The sequence below is a fragment of the Dermacentor silvarum genome, chromosome 1 (assembly GCF_013339745.2).
Source record: "Dermacentor silvarum isolate Dsil-2018 chromosome 1, BIME_Dsil_1.4, whole genome shotgun sequence".
Lineage (NCBI taxonomy): Eukaryota > Metazoa > Arthropoda > Arachnida > Ixodida > Ixodidae > Dermacentor > Dermacentor silvarum.
In genome coordinates this window covers 197876840-197891825 of record NC_051154.1, presented here as the reverse complement: position 1 = coordinate 197891825, position 14986 = coordinate 197876840, and the positions used below count along the sequence as shown (strand labels likewise).

The following is a 14986-nucleotide window of genomic DNA, read 5'->3' as shown; positions in this document are numbered from 1 at the left end:
AGAAAAAAAAAGACAAAAAAAGAAGAACAAGTTTATACGCCCACACTCGCATAACGGGACTCAAAAAAAAAAAAAAAGACAAAGAAAAAGAAAGAAAAAGAGAAAAAACTAGTTACACCCAGTTATTAAATGCACAAGAGGAGATGAGAGAAAAACTGAAAGAAACGCGGGTACGTACGTAAGCCTTTGCAGGATTACACAGCTGAGTAGCAGAGGAGTTTTTTCCGAACGACTGGGTCACTAAACGCAGTAAGCAAAACTACTGCGTCTTCCAGGTTCATGGGGCCGCATGAAGAACCGCTCCAAGGCGCCGAAAACAACCGAGAGCGACCACGATATATATATTTAAAAAAAGAGACCAGAAGGAAAAAGAGGTCAACGGGGAGATGCAAAGAATGAAACGCAGCTCCAACAACGTATAGCTCCAGCCTTCCAGTACAGCTAAGCTGGGCAGATTTAGCGAGAGGCAGAGCGGATCGCGAAAGTAAAAGCACGCAGTGAAAAAAAGATTAACGCTGCTGGACACAGGAAATGGCACCGAAAGGGTTCGTGGGCGCGTTTCTCGAGCAAGGCCCGCTTCGATGGCGCCATGTCGGCAGCGGCAACAGTTCGCACTTGCTGCACTGGCTCTTCGTTATAGCACATGTATAGCAGGGAGAAAAAGTATAGATTACAAAGGCGGGAGTCTAATACATCATTATACGATGCCCTGGCTGGAATCGCTAACAGCAGCGCCTCCACTCGCGAAGCAGAACATCCCGGAAGGAACGACGCTAAGCACATCGCCGGGGCCCGACGAAAACAAGGTTCGCCCTGCACGTGAGTATCGCACAGCGCTTTTTTTAACCTTCGCGGCCATCTGCGATATAGTTAACTTATCTCGAAATGAACGCGAATCTCGACAGCCACACGTTTCTAATATGGGCGTCATATGCGAGTTCGGCCATCGAAAGACCAAGCCGTCGAACAAGGCGAAAGCGAACTCGGGGAGGCGAAGGTGAGCTGCGCTAAGCGCACCAGCCTAAGTGCAATATACTATACTGTGTCCGGAGTGACATTCCGAAGTGACGGAGAAAAGGAAAGAAAGGAAAACACACAAACAAACAAAGAAACAAACAAAGAAAGAGACAAACATTTCGTCGATACTCTCCTCGAGCAAAGGCTTAACAAGTGGCGGCGAGTTTCTGTCTTATGCGTCGCACCTCTGCAGTTTATAGCTGACAGCACCGTGCATGCACGCACACAACTTACTTTCGCCGGATACGAAAAGTCTTGGATGTCCAGCCGCGCCGCTCATATACCACGCTTACACATAAGCACAAAATTGTGGAAGACTGCACGCGCGTCGACGCATACAAGCGCGTTTTACTTATAGTTTTGATTCCTCACTGTGTAAAAGCAGCACGAGCGCGACGACCGCAACAACGTCGAAAGCACGTCTGAAAGAGTGCAGCAACCGCGGCTCGCGACAAGAGCTGAACCCCGCGGGCGCCGAAAATAATGCGAGATAGGGTCCTCTTGTCCCGCGATATGGCTCCATGCAGAGCTATTTTTCTACACTATATAGCTGCATGTTTGAGAAATGCAGTTTTTACTTTCCTCGGCTGTTTTCAAGCCACCAAAGCCAGGCGCCAAAGCCAGGCGACTTCCCGCTTATGGCCCCGTCTCATGAAAGATCCGTTCAACGGGGCTAAGTTTCGAAAGTCGGAGTCAATATGCCATCTTATCAATGAAGAATTCGAAATTTTCTTGAAGGAATGTAGTGGGGTGGCAATGACTTTTTCGTTATTTAGCAACGGATTAGTAGCAGTGGCTTTGTGGGAAAATGAACACCAGTACAATTATCCCCAAGGCTGGAAAGTGGCATATATATTTACCCCAAACACGGCCACCATATAGTATCAGGGTTTCTGTCACGTGGACACATCCTGAGATGCAGTGACCGGTTAGAAATTCCACAGCTTCAACATGTGCTGTAAGGGAAATAATTACAGTTTAATTCGTGCATATTATATAACAATTAGTTAATAAGTTATCATCGCGCATTTATTTACTGTCTGCGCCACCGCTAATATGTTGCAGTAAATACAAAAAAAAATAATAATTGCCTTCCCTGCGCCGTCCTCAAGAAAACTGGATCTTCGACGAAATAGTTGGTATACTTTGCAACGCCAGCGAGTGTCATCACGTGACGTCTAGAGTTGGCTAACGGACTCAAACGAATACCCGACGTACTTCATTTTGTCGGTTCTATAAGTATGCCCAGTAATCAGGGTTGAATTGTAATCAACGGTGTTGTCGTTGTTGTGGTTTATTAAGGGAGACAGTGTGGAAAGTTTGGCTACTGAAGAGCCCGTTATCTAAAATCGTAGCTAAAGAAAAAGTCCCCTAAACGAGCGAATAAGGTTGTCACAGCGGCCACCACAGATAAAACAAGTTTACGCACATCGCGTATTGCGGCAATGTTGCTGGAAGCTGGACATCACAAAGATATTCAGTGAAACGCATTCTAAATCAGACAAAACATTAACATCGCCTCCGATAGAATATTACTTCACTCACGCCGTTCCAGCAGGGCGGTTCAGGACTGTCGCAGGCGGCGCAGTTCGCGAACGCCACATAAAACGGATCGACCGGACAGGGGGGGGGAGTTGCTACATGGGACGAGGAACGGCCCGCTTATCCGTTTGCCTGCCGTAAGTATATATACAGTTGCACGGCCACCACGGCTCGGATAACCCCCGCGTGCACCCGGTGTTCAGCAGCAAAACACTTTCTTCTCGACAGGGAGCCGAATTTACGACGGGCAATCTCGGCCGAGCATCCCTGACGCAACGGGAAGACCTCGTGCGCGCTCCCGAGTCTACAGCCGTCAACGCAGATAGAGCCGCAGCGGGTCGTCATCGGCAGCGGCGGGGCTCCCATCGCGGCGCCAGCGGCCGTGCGCCGCTCGCTCAATCAACGACACGGCACACACAGCTCGCGCGGCAGAGCACATAACGGTTCTCGAGTCCGATGCCGCAAGGGAGACATTACGGTGTGGAGGGCGGTGGTCAGAATCAGATGTCCCCGAGGGGCCGATTCCGATGGCAGGCCGCCGCGCCTGCTTCGCGAGAGCTCACCAAGGTCCCCGCTTACGAAGCGGCCTCCGCCGTCGTTACGTGCGATCTCGCGCGCGCCGGGAGAGAGCGACGATAGCGCTACGCGAATTAGTTCACAGGACGAGAGGAACGAACGACACGCAAACCTGCAAGATGCTTTCCTTCCCGCTCGGATATACTGCCTCTGTCAACGCTCGCGCAAGCGCGCGCACGTAGTACCACACGTAGGCACACACAAACCATTTCCCTACGATTGCGTAATGGACTAAAGAACACTGCAGGAAGGTGTACGATCGCTAAAACGGACGCACTATTGCAAGAGCGCTGCCCTTGCGGAAGTTTATGGGTTCTTTGAAAACTGCTACTAACCAACTTGTTCGAAGAAGCTTGTGAAATTCGCAACCTTGAAGATGTTTGAACATTTCCAAGATGTGAAAAGTTCAACAAAAAAAATTAAATTGTGGGGTTTACCATTCCGAAAATGCACAGTTGGTTGTGGGGGACACCGTAGTGGAAGGCTCCGGATTCATTTTGACCACTTCGGTTTCTTTAACGTGCACCTATAAATGTGGCACGCGAGCGCTGTTGCATTCAGCTCTCATCGGCATGCGGCCGATGGGAACTGGACTGTAGAAACAAGAGAACAATATTTATGTTACTCTTTTAAAAACTGGATGCACTTGGCCCGCTGAACACACTCGTGAAGGGTTAATTATTTTTTACGCAGTTACCTCTTAATTGTTGACGTTTACATTTACGGACCAGGCGGCAGAAAAAGAAGGAAATGACAGCCAGAAAATGCACAAGAAGGACATTCTTGAAACAAAAATAAGCGTTTCAAAAAGAAAAGAAAATCAGTGCTGCATGCGAATGGACTTCATTACGCAACCCACATTCTCTGTTTGGTGTGACGATCGCAAACCGTTTGGCTGACATACCGCATCGCGACGCGTAGAAGCTCGATTTTTACTCGTATAGCTAGGCCGAAACGTTAAAAATGACCAATACTAGAACGCCCAACTATGCCTCTCCAACCCACCAGAGATCGGTATAGAGAATAAATTTTAATCAAATTGATATGACGGAGTTGGGCAAGCACGTGTAGTTGTCATATGGCTCCAGCATCGGGTGCGAAAGTAGGCGAGTCAAGTGGCGCCACTACAAGATCGTACAAAAACTAAGCAAATGTGTTCTTCCTCATCTCTCATATTGCGGTATACTGTAAGCACTGACCGTCCAGTGCCTCACGCTACGGCGGCCCCGATTCATAATAATTCCTACCCAACAGGGTTCCCACTGATTCCCCCACCAATACATCATGAATGCGAGACAAGAAAAAATATATACGTATAGCCCGGATACTGGCTCCGAAACCCGAAATGGTGATACACGCGTTTCTCAGCCTCCGATACTGTTACATGCCTTCGTATATGCTCTGGGAAGACAGTCGATTGTTAGTCGACGCATTTTGAGAATACCTTCTTGGCGACGTTGGCAGTCAGTAAGAAATGACAATCAGGATGCGGGTATTGAAAGACTATTAAAGAGGTTTAAGTTTAGATCATTACGCGTGTACTGCACGGCCGAAGACGCTGCGAGCAACGTAGCGGAGTTTGGCTACCTCATCACGTACATGTGCAAGCAACTTCCACAGTGTGTGCGATATGCCAAGAAGTTGGCTTGAATGCCTCCAGTGATCGAACACCTCCCTCTATTCTCGCCAAGCGCAGTTCGCAAACGACGTGCGCGCACGTGGATAACTTCCCTCTCGAAACCGGTAACGAGTATCCGCGCCGAGTGACGGAAGCGAGCGCGGAGCAACAACGGATAAAAATATAATATGCCCACTCTGGATTCTAGACTTTCAAGTGGTATAACAAGGAGTGCGTTATTGAATTCATGACGCGGTACGCACCTTGAGCGGCGGGTCACGTTTTCGGCTACCACAAGGGGAGTGGCCTCTAGGCGCGCGTTCGGCTTTCCTACGGGACACAGAACTCGGAATAGGCAGTATATACAGTAAACATATTTCACGTGTGCGCATGTCTGTGCGCCAGATTTGCTTGTACGTAGCGCGTTATTGTTGCTCCTGCAGATTTTGTCTCTGTCATCGAGTGTAGAACATTACAAAAACACAGCCTTGAAAATTCGCAACCTTCCTCCCGAGCAACGCCTCTGGGTTGTGCGCCAAGAATTAATGAGCGCTGGACACCGCAGCTATATGGCCCACTCGCGAAATGTATTTTACATGCCTCGTAAAAAAATCACCAGCCCTTCCGCTGTTGAGAAAATGGGGGTAAGCGAAGTTAGTCGTGTGTTTATCTGACTTTCATGGTGATTTTCTTCCTTTCTCTCTCTCTCTATCTCTCTCTCTCTCTCTCTATCTATATATATATATATATATATATATATATATATATATATATATAGTGCTCACATGCTCGTGACGCCTGCGGCAGAAAGGATGTTCTACATCCGCCCCTAGGTTTGTGGGTGGTGGCCGCTGGCTAACACTCCCAGGGTTCTAGTTGTAAAACCTAAATACCCCAGAAAGCGGATGGGAAAACGGCTCCGCGGTAGCTCAATGGTGAGAGCATCGCACGCGTAATGCGAAGACGTGGGTTCGTTCCCCACCTGCGGACAGTTGTTTTTTCATCCGTTTTCATTTCCATTAATTTATCATTTCTTTAATTCAATTAGTAAGTACAAGTAATTACCCCTATGTTGCCCTTGGTGTCATTGTTTGTGGGCTTCTTCTGATATGATTAATAAAAATCGGGCCCCTCGGTTCCCTTTCTTCTCGTTTATATATATATATATTTTCTTCTTCCTTTCTCGCTTTGTTTCTTTGACCTTCGTTGTGGTTTTCTTTCTCTCACTCTCGCTCTTTGTCATTTTCGTCCCTGGTATGTGCCAATGAGCTTGGAGCCTTTCTGCACTATCGCCAGGATCGGCCCACTTTTCAGCGTGACACCGCCACCGGCCACCACCTACGCCGAAACTTGTGAGCCTATAAAGCTTCGCTTAAAATGTACTAAAGCGGCCGCGTACTGCCACTGACGGCACACGCGGAAGTCATGCGAAGCGCGGGGGCCAAATTAAATTAAAATTAAATTCTGCCGTTTTAGGAGCCAAAACCACGATCTGATTATGAGGCACGCCGTAGAGGGAGACTCCGCATTAATGTTGACCACCTGGGGATCTTTAACGTTCCCCCAATGCACTGGACACGGGCGTTTTTGCATTTCACCCCCGTCGAAATGCGGCCACCGTGGCCGGGATTCGATCCCGCGACCTCGTGCTTAGCAGCGCAACACTATCCGCTAAGCCACCGCGGCGGGTGGGGCCAAATTGTGGTTGTGCTATAGCTCTGCAGCGATTCAAACCAAATTCTATTCGAAACAGCGCTGCGCACACACGATCGGCTAGTCTCCACGACGGATGATAAGACTAGAACAGAACCGGCGTATTCTGCCGGTCCATATTTCATGCCATAAGCTACGTTAAGGTGAACGCGACAAAGGCGGGTCGAGCCGGATCCGTCGGGACGCCGGTTTCATTTACGGATGGCGGGTCGGGCCTGAGCGAGGGTCGAGGCAAGTTCGGTCAACTGGCCTGCAAGTGGTGGATTAACTGACTCGCTTGGTAAGATCCATGCAAACGCGGCTGGGTCGGACTGGTACGACTCGACTTATGACTCGACTCGCTCACGTCGAGTTCATGTAAACGAAGCTATAGTAAGTATACGATCAAAATATATACTGCGGCACCTTACAAAAAAGCACGACCGATGGGAGCAAGTGGTAGGTGTGTCGCGAAAATCTCCTCATATTGCTTGTTACTGATCCTTGAAAAGCAGAGCCGATAAAAAACAAGAAACACACCGATCGTACAAATAAAATGTAGCTCTTCTGCAATTTTTTTTTCGGCGTATAATTACACCACGTCGACGTCTTAGTAGTCTTTGGTGCCTGCACTGATTGGAACACAATTTCCGCTTGCGGCAGCCGCGCAAAGCAGCCAGTTCGGAGGCGCATCCCGTCAGCGTCGAGACTCAGTACATAGAAGGCAGCATAGCGAGAGTTTCGTCACGACTCCGGGGGCGAGCAAGGCAGCCGCTCCTGCGAACTTGGCTGGGAGTACGGTCGATGGTGGGCGCTAGAGGGGGCGCGCGGAGACGAGCGGCTGGAGCCCCGGGGGCTTCTGAGCCGCGGCGCCCGCTCGGACGGTATAATCAATGCGCCGTCGACGGCGGGCACGGGAACCGCGAAGAAACACCGAGACCAAGGCCGCGGACCACCGGGGATCGAAGGGGGCCCATGTATACGTAGACCGTGTGCACGAGCATGCCAACGCATGCTGCACCACTGTGTGCTTTTCACCATCTAACGTCTTTCTGTGTTCACTTATACACCTTCAGCGTACATGTAACGAGAATGGTCTAGTGCGGAAGGAGACACGCGCAACACGGACAAGAACGAAGATAAAAAAACACGGCGCATAGTTAAGACCAAAATACAGGCAGAACCAACCATTGTACAACAAGAACCAATCTTTGTAAGCGATAGCTTACGCATTACGACAAGAGACGCACTGCAGATTTCAGTGCCGAACGTGTCCCTAAATGGGGCACCTTTGTAGAGAAAGCGGTACTTTTATTCAGTACGTGTGCAATCACAAGACGCGACGTGCTTGGCCTTGTAGAAACGCACCACAGCGCCACAGTGTACAATGAGGGACCTGCAGCAAATTTCGGGGACGAACGCGTCCCGTAACTTCTTTCACCATCAGCTATAGAAGATGCGCGCGCTCACTTTTTCTAGGTAAATTGTTGCTACGCGACTCGTGCCTAAACGCGCCAAGCGTCTCAAGCGCTGGCTTCGGCGTCGCCGTGATGTTTGTTATAAAGTGCAAGGGCGATAACATCGCCGACGCGCGCTGTATGCTGTATGTGCGAGTGAAAGCGTGCAAGGGTGAGCCCACGATGGTGGCTCAACCTTGGGCGCGCAAGGGAGGTTTAAAGCATCGGTGCACATGCGCCGTCTTCCGTCGTGCGCAATGCACCGGGGGGGTTTATACTTCGGCGGCGGCTGCGTATGGCGCGGCCGCGCGGGCCCTATCTTGAAAGCGATCTGCGATGGGGACAGACCACCGAGTGCTGATAGCTTCGTGTGCGCTGTGTCCTCGCCGCTTAGTTCGCGCTGAAGCGAGAGGCAGCACGAAGGTCACTTGGCTCGCTGCTGCAGCCGCGCTTCCTCAATCCAGCGTTTTGACAGCGAGAGTGCGCGGTCATCGAGAGAGATGTGTTCAATGTTTGCTAGTGCGCGCACTACACCATACTTCTTAATTTAATTAGTAAGCGAATGTTTACAAGCTTATACGGCCGATAAAGCTACTATCCTTAATTCGTATAGCTGTCTACTAATTTGCTATCGCAATCGATGCTTCGCCTTTCGAGCTAAACTGCGACTTTTTTTTACTGCTCTTTTTTTTTTTATTCGAAAGATTTGTTTGTCACGTCACCCAACCAGAGTCTTCGCTGTCATCTTGTCTCGCTCGCCCGTCGTACGCCTGTTCCTATACGCGCCAGTCTTGCGCACGAAAATGCTTCGCGGACTCATAGGCGCTCGTACGCCCCTATTTCCTGACGACGTAAACTATAGCAGCCTGGAATTGATCAGGCACGCGTTTGCGTGGGTCGCACACGTAAGGCGCACGCCTCGGTTCTCGGGTGCGTGCTTTGGAGGAAAATAAATATCGGCGTCTCGGCGCCTCCGAATTCCGAAAACTCGCACGAACGGCCCCCATTATAGCGAACGGCTTTTTCCTTTTACTTTGTTCACACTTTTGGTAGAATCGGCTTGGAGGAGTAAAGGTGTGGAGGAGTAACAAGGACGGCCCTCGAGTCCTATGGTGTAATGCGCCGCGGCGTTCTTTCCATCCGCAGGAGACCGCCGAAATGCATTCTCGTAATCAAAATGCAGAGGAAACACCGGCCGCGAGCCATAGTCGAACGTGCTACTTCAAAAATATAACGCGTAGCGAGCAGTCACGTATAGAAGAGAGTCAAACACAGGCGCGAGCACGCGAATTAGTTTGAACAGAGCACGAGAGACGAGAAATTGCCGAACCATAACAAAATTCTTTCACTTTCTGCAGAAAAAAAAAACATACGCATTTGGAAGATGCTTCTCGCCATTCGCAAGTAGAATCAAGCTGTCGCTTGCACAAAACCCCCTTCTTCGTAACATGAACTTTTCAGAAACATGTTTTTCAACTGTAGAAGGGTTCTTCCTTTACAAGAACAGCAACACTACTCGAAATTCGGCTTTTTCAAATACCGATTCCTGCTACATGGAGCACAGAAAGGACACTGTCATTCGTCCTGCATGTTTCTTTTCTCTTCCAATCAAATTATCCGAAACTCGGCCACCCTAGCCTAGCTCTTTTTTTCTGACAATGCATTTGCAGAGTCAGATATTTCTTGAGGACGCGATACTATATTTTCGCGAACCCTCGGACAAAAAAATTAAAATCAGGGCGAATGCAGCTCTGATTTTCGGTTTGATAACGGTTCTGATAACAGTTTTCCAACCGACGGCGATTGTTGTTATCGAAGGGAACGCGCAGTTTACGAAGCCCAGCGATTGCTCTACTCCTTAAATATACTTATTTTCGTATCTCTCTCTCTCTCTCGATCTCTCTCGTATTCAACGGTGATAACTCAGACAAACAGCGAAACGATGTTCGCCAAAATATGTAAACGCATTTGAGCCGTCGCCGCTCAATCGGTAGAGCATCGCACGCATAATGCGGAGGCTGTGGTGTCGACTCAACCGGCGGAACTGTTGTCTTTCCTTCCATGTTCATTTCCCTTTCCAAGAGTTCTACATTTAAAGAGACACAATGATTTACTCTGTGCTTTCCTTGACTTTGTTGTTTGTTGGCTTCATATGGTGGTGACTAAAAAATCGAGCCCCTCGGTTGTATAATCAGGCAGTTCTCGAAATACTGTATGTCGCTTGGATTCGCCAACTCGCTCGAGTTATTTTCTGAACTTTTGGCGATATTTTGTACGCACGGCCGATAACATCCCTGAACTATGGATTCCTTATTTCTAACGCTCCTTATTGGCAGCAGATATTGTAGATCGTGACATGTGCAACTCCGCGAGAATAGAACTTAACGGTCGAAGGCATTTCGACCACGAAACCACTGACGAGCCAAGTTCGTCAACCGGCGACTGCCGAAGAGCACAGTGACCCGCATATGTCAGGCTTCGTGCCTTGTTTACGCTCTCCACCTACGCAACGTTTTTCTTTCACTGTGCGTATTGACACAGAGCGCTACTCTGTGCGCATCGGAACGTGTCTTTCTGTGAACGACTCACCCGTCTGTAGGATTTCACTGTTGAGAGTCAACGCGCTCGGGTGGACATCAAACGCGTCGGTCTCTCTCTTGTGCAACGCCTACCCGCTCATCAAAAGAGGCCCGACAAATTCCCGCAGCGCAAGGAACAAGAGCCGCGCACGCCGCCAATGATTCTGCGCAACTGAAGCATCCAATGTTGTCAAAGAAAGAAAGAAAGAAAGAAAGAAAGAAAGAAAGAAAGAAAGAAAGAAAGAAAGAAAGAAAGAAAGAAAGAAAGAAAGAAAGAAAATTTTGTTCCGCACAGCTGGACACCATAACACAGCGTTTTCTGACTAAAGCAGGATGCAAAAGCAAATAAAGAAAGCGAGAAAGAGAAGCAACATTTTATCGATCGTTAAGTCGGGCCCAACCAACACATAACAGCACCTTCGCATCAAAGCTAACAATTCCTAAACGGCGCCGCTCGCAGTGCGCAACCTTAACGACACAGTCTGTGGCTGCAATAGGGGCCAGCTATATATTTTTTATTTCCCTTGGCCCTTTCTGCTTACAGTGAAAGTCTGTGCACAGAAAACGAAAGGATGAGCTCAAGGGTCTTTGCCTGACAAAAGGGTTTCTCCTCCGGACAAAATTTTGGGTTAATTGAAAACAAGACATATGTACGCACTTATACAACAGGTATCGCGATAAAGTAATAGTATACATCTGTTCTGCCAAAATGCAATTTCTAGCGTCAATTTTCAGATTTATTTTGAAACGCGTACGAGGTTGATCTGATGCCGCCTACACGAGCCAAATCGCGCTTGGTAGTTCCTTCTCGCATTCCCCCCTCTCTCTTTCTTTCTCTCTCTCTCTTCTGTCTCGTTTTCTCACCTCAGCGGAAGTCGAGAATAAAACAAACACGCCAGCCATCAAGACACGGCGGCACTCGAGAAGGCGGAAGCGGACAGTGGGGAAGTGCGAGTTTGACCATGTTTCATTTTCCACTGCGAGCCAAAAATACGTGGCCGGAAAGAGAGACGAATCAAAGTTGTCCGTGCCTCTTCCTTTCTTTTTTCAGGATTCAGGATTCATTCCAACCTGGGAGGTTCGCTTAAATGCTAACGCCGCGCCTCTCCATCTTCGCTTCATCACGCGCCATCTTGCTTGGACTTGTGCAAACGCAGACAACGTATACAGGAAAATAAGTATATCGCAGTGTTTCATCGCGCGGGTCTCTGTTTTCACTTCAGCAGCCACCCAGTGCGATCTTGCCGCTATTTGTTCTGGCATCCACCAAATCAAATAGCCGACGCGTCGACAGCCCAGCGCACATTACATTACTACACGGCGTCGCCAATTCTGCTCTTGTGTGCAGTCGGACGGATTCTGATGTTGTGGTCGGTAGTTCGACTCTGGAAGTTATTTTTCTGTGTTATTGGAGGAGTGAGGGTTGTGTCGTCCGACGGGCTTGGACACTTCGGTCGGTCAGCGCCTCCTCGAGGAGGCGCTGGTCGGTGATGGTGGTGGTGGTTGGACTGTGGAGAGGAGGGTGCAGGCGGTGCGGATGGGGGAAGGGCGGCCCCGAGAGGAGAAAGGCGAAAGGAGAGTTCCAGTACTTCGCTGCGGACTAGTTGGTTCATACCGAACAAGTAACGTGATACGAAAAATACACGAAGAAGGGCGGAAAAAAAGAAATGACATATCGTAGGTTTTTATACTTTTTTTCACTCTTTCCTGTCTCTCTTTCCGATATTCTTCATGTATTTTGCGCAGTACGTTAACTGTTCAGGGATTGAAAAGTAGTATGGTAGGCACGGATAGGTTGGCGCAAGCGATAACGCCACGAGGCCGCAGCGCGCCTGAGTGGAACAGCACACGCACCGGGGCCCGGTGGTGGAGGGATGCAACGGCACTCGGTCAACCGCAGGGGCCAAATGGACGCGAAACCTTATGCGTGATCTTTTTAGAGCGCAGCTCTTAGGCGCCCGTTCCTTCGGCGAGCGTCGGCGTTGTCACTCGTAACCGAGCAAACGAACGCAGCGAAGGATGAAAGCAAACGCGGAGCGCAGCGGGGAAGAAAGACACGAGGGGGAAAGCGGAGGAGGAGGGCATGGCGAAAGCGTGAGAAGAAAAGCGTAGTGCGGTGACGACTACGAGATGGCGCCAGAGTAGCGCGCGTCGTCTGGGAGGTCTGTCTGTGGCGGATGCTGTGAATCGCGCCCACGCGCCACGTTACTAGAACTAGGTTCAGTTTACAAACTGCGCCGCGTTGCGCGGAACCGCCACCGATTCTGCTCCCACTGGCGCTGCAGTCACACCCGGATCCCGCGCTGTGCAGTCAGCTCGAGTAGTCTTCTGTGTACTCTCATAAGAGCTGTGCTTGTGCCGGTTAATCTCCCGAATTCTTTTGTCTGGTGCCACGTTTGCGGAGCTTTCCTGGCGCTCCGTAGCTTATGTGTTTGCCCGAATACATCGATCTGCTAATTTGATTCTGTGTTGACACAAGCTCGTCGGTCCGGCATTTCTTCTCCGCTCCTAGCGACGAGAAACTACGCTTAGCGTTGAACAGGGTCATACCCTGCGCCAACAAAGCTCTCACAACGAAGTCCAGAGTATGCTTCTTGCACCTTTAAGACCAGGGAATTCTTCACCTAAAAGAACAGCATTGAGAGAAACACAAAGCTCTTTGCATCTCAGTTGACGACAGAATCCCTCCGACTGACATTGATGTCGGTGCTGGATATAATCACCCTTCTGCTTGACAAGGACGTGAGATACGTGCTGACTGCAAAACTTAATCAGGACCCATTGGAAGTAGGTATTTTTAACGTTAATTTGTATGTAGTTTGTGGCTGCCTTGTTTTGCAATTTACACTTACATATGTTTGTTTTTATCTTCCCGATGCTTTTTTGGAGTCGTGAGATCGTTTGGCGGTGATGAAGATCACCCTACGATAGGACACTTCGGACAAACATTCAGGCTTTTGAGCCTCTACATTCCCTTAAAGATGACGACGAAAGGAAATTGCACTGGCGATGCATATCCCGTTCTTGTCAGTGTGGAGGAGAGCTTAAGCTCGAAGAGGCTTGAAGTTCTTCAGCAAAACAAGGAACGAGAGGACAAGCTCGGACAGCTCATCCACAAAATTATGTTAGAGAAGCTGCCAGAAGGGGACTCAAACCAGCACAATTATGGCCGACCCACTGCAACAGATGCTGCCCTATACTACCTTGCAGGATATGTAGTAAAGAAAGCAGCGAAGTTTTCGAGCTGCCATAACTGTATACAAGGTCACTCTCCTTGCCACAGATTATGCACCACCAGCAGCCATTTTGAGTGAGATGCGTTCCTTTGTTCCGGGTGCCCTCCAGCTGCCGTCAAAAGCTCTGACATCACTGTTTACACGCATTGAGAGCGCTATAACTGAAAGAACAAAGTCCAGCGTAGTGTTTGGAGACTTGTTTTGGTCCATTGTTGAAGACTTGACAAAGGGCAGCAACCTTGTAGGGGTTGGATGTTGTATTCATTCCGAAGAGCTCTCTGCACGTATTGTGAAGTTTTATTTACTAACACGCATGTACTTCTATGCAAGGTTTCTACGGCAACACAAAGACACGAGTGGGCAAGTTAAAGCTGCCAGAAAGCGTGTAAAGCTCTTGTGAGTACCGGCCAGTACTTGAGATTTGTGGAGTGTGAACTTGAGTTTACTGAAAAGTGGGTGAACAACCAGCGCATTTATGCTTTATTTCGTAGACAGAAGTGGATGTATATGAACAAACTGATGAATGAAAGCCCTACTGCTTTGTTACTTTCTAATCCATGCTGAAATCGCTAGTTTGGGCAGTGGCCACGATTTGCCGTCCGAGATAAAGCGGCATTTACATTGAAATGGGGCGTGCTCGCGAGCACGGAAGCCACTGCCGTCCTTTGCGACGCGCGTAGATTTCCACATGAATCGTTTATACAGTAATACAGATGCAGAATGTCTTGTTTAAATGAAGCTAGTTATAACCTTAGGCGAATTGCAAAAAAAGCAGGGCATGCAGGAAAGTAGCGAAGAAGGTTACTAAAAGGTAACGAAACGACGCACGCAATGTGTACCAGATGTTGCCGGCAGCTCGGGACTGCAAAGCATGCCGCGCTCACATGTTTTGAAGCAAACACAGAAGTAGCGCCAGTGGCTAAGATATGTTGCAGCGATGCATTTGAAGTTTTCCACACGGTTAAACGTAAATAAACGCGCACATAGAGCGCCCGAATACGGCCTTGCGAGCCAAGCATGCCGCGAGGCTGGATCTCGATGGAACGCTCCCGCCACCTGTCGGCCAAACTGAAAATGGTGACACGGGCGAAGCACGGCGCTGGCGGAGAGTTTGTAAACTGAACCTAGTTCTAGTAACGTTGCCCACGCGCTGGCTCTCGCGATCTCCCGATTAGCGAAGCAGTCGGGCCACACTTCGCTTCGTTTGCAATGTGCCGCACGAAACATATTGTCCACGCTAGCCAATATATCGCGAAATGAAAACACGTA

The 14986-nt window shown here is 49.2% G+C and overlaps 1 protein-coding gene across 3 annotated transcripts in view; it reads right to left on the bottom strand.

Annotated features, from left to right (window-relative positions):
- Nucleotides 1–14986, bottom strand: part of LOC119436621 (protein vav) — a 206905-nt gene that overhangs the window by 142904 nt on the left and 49015 nt on the right. The gene's annotated exons all lie outside the window — the stretch shown is intronic.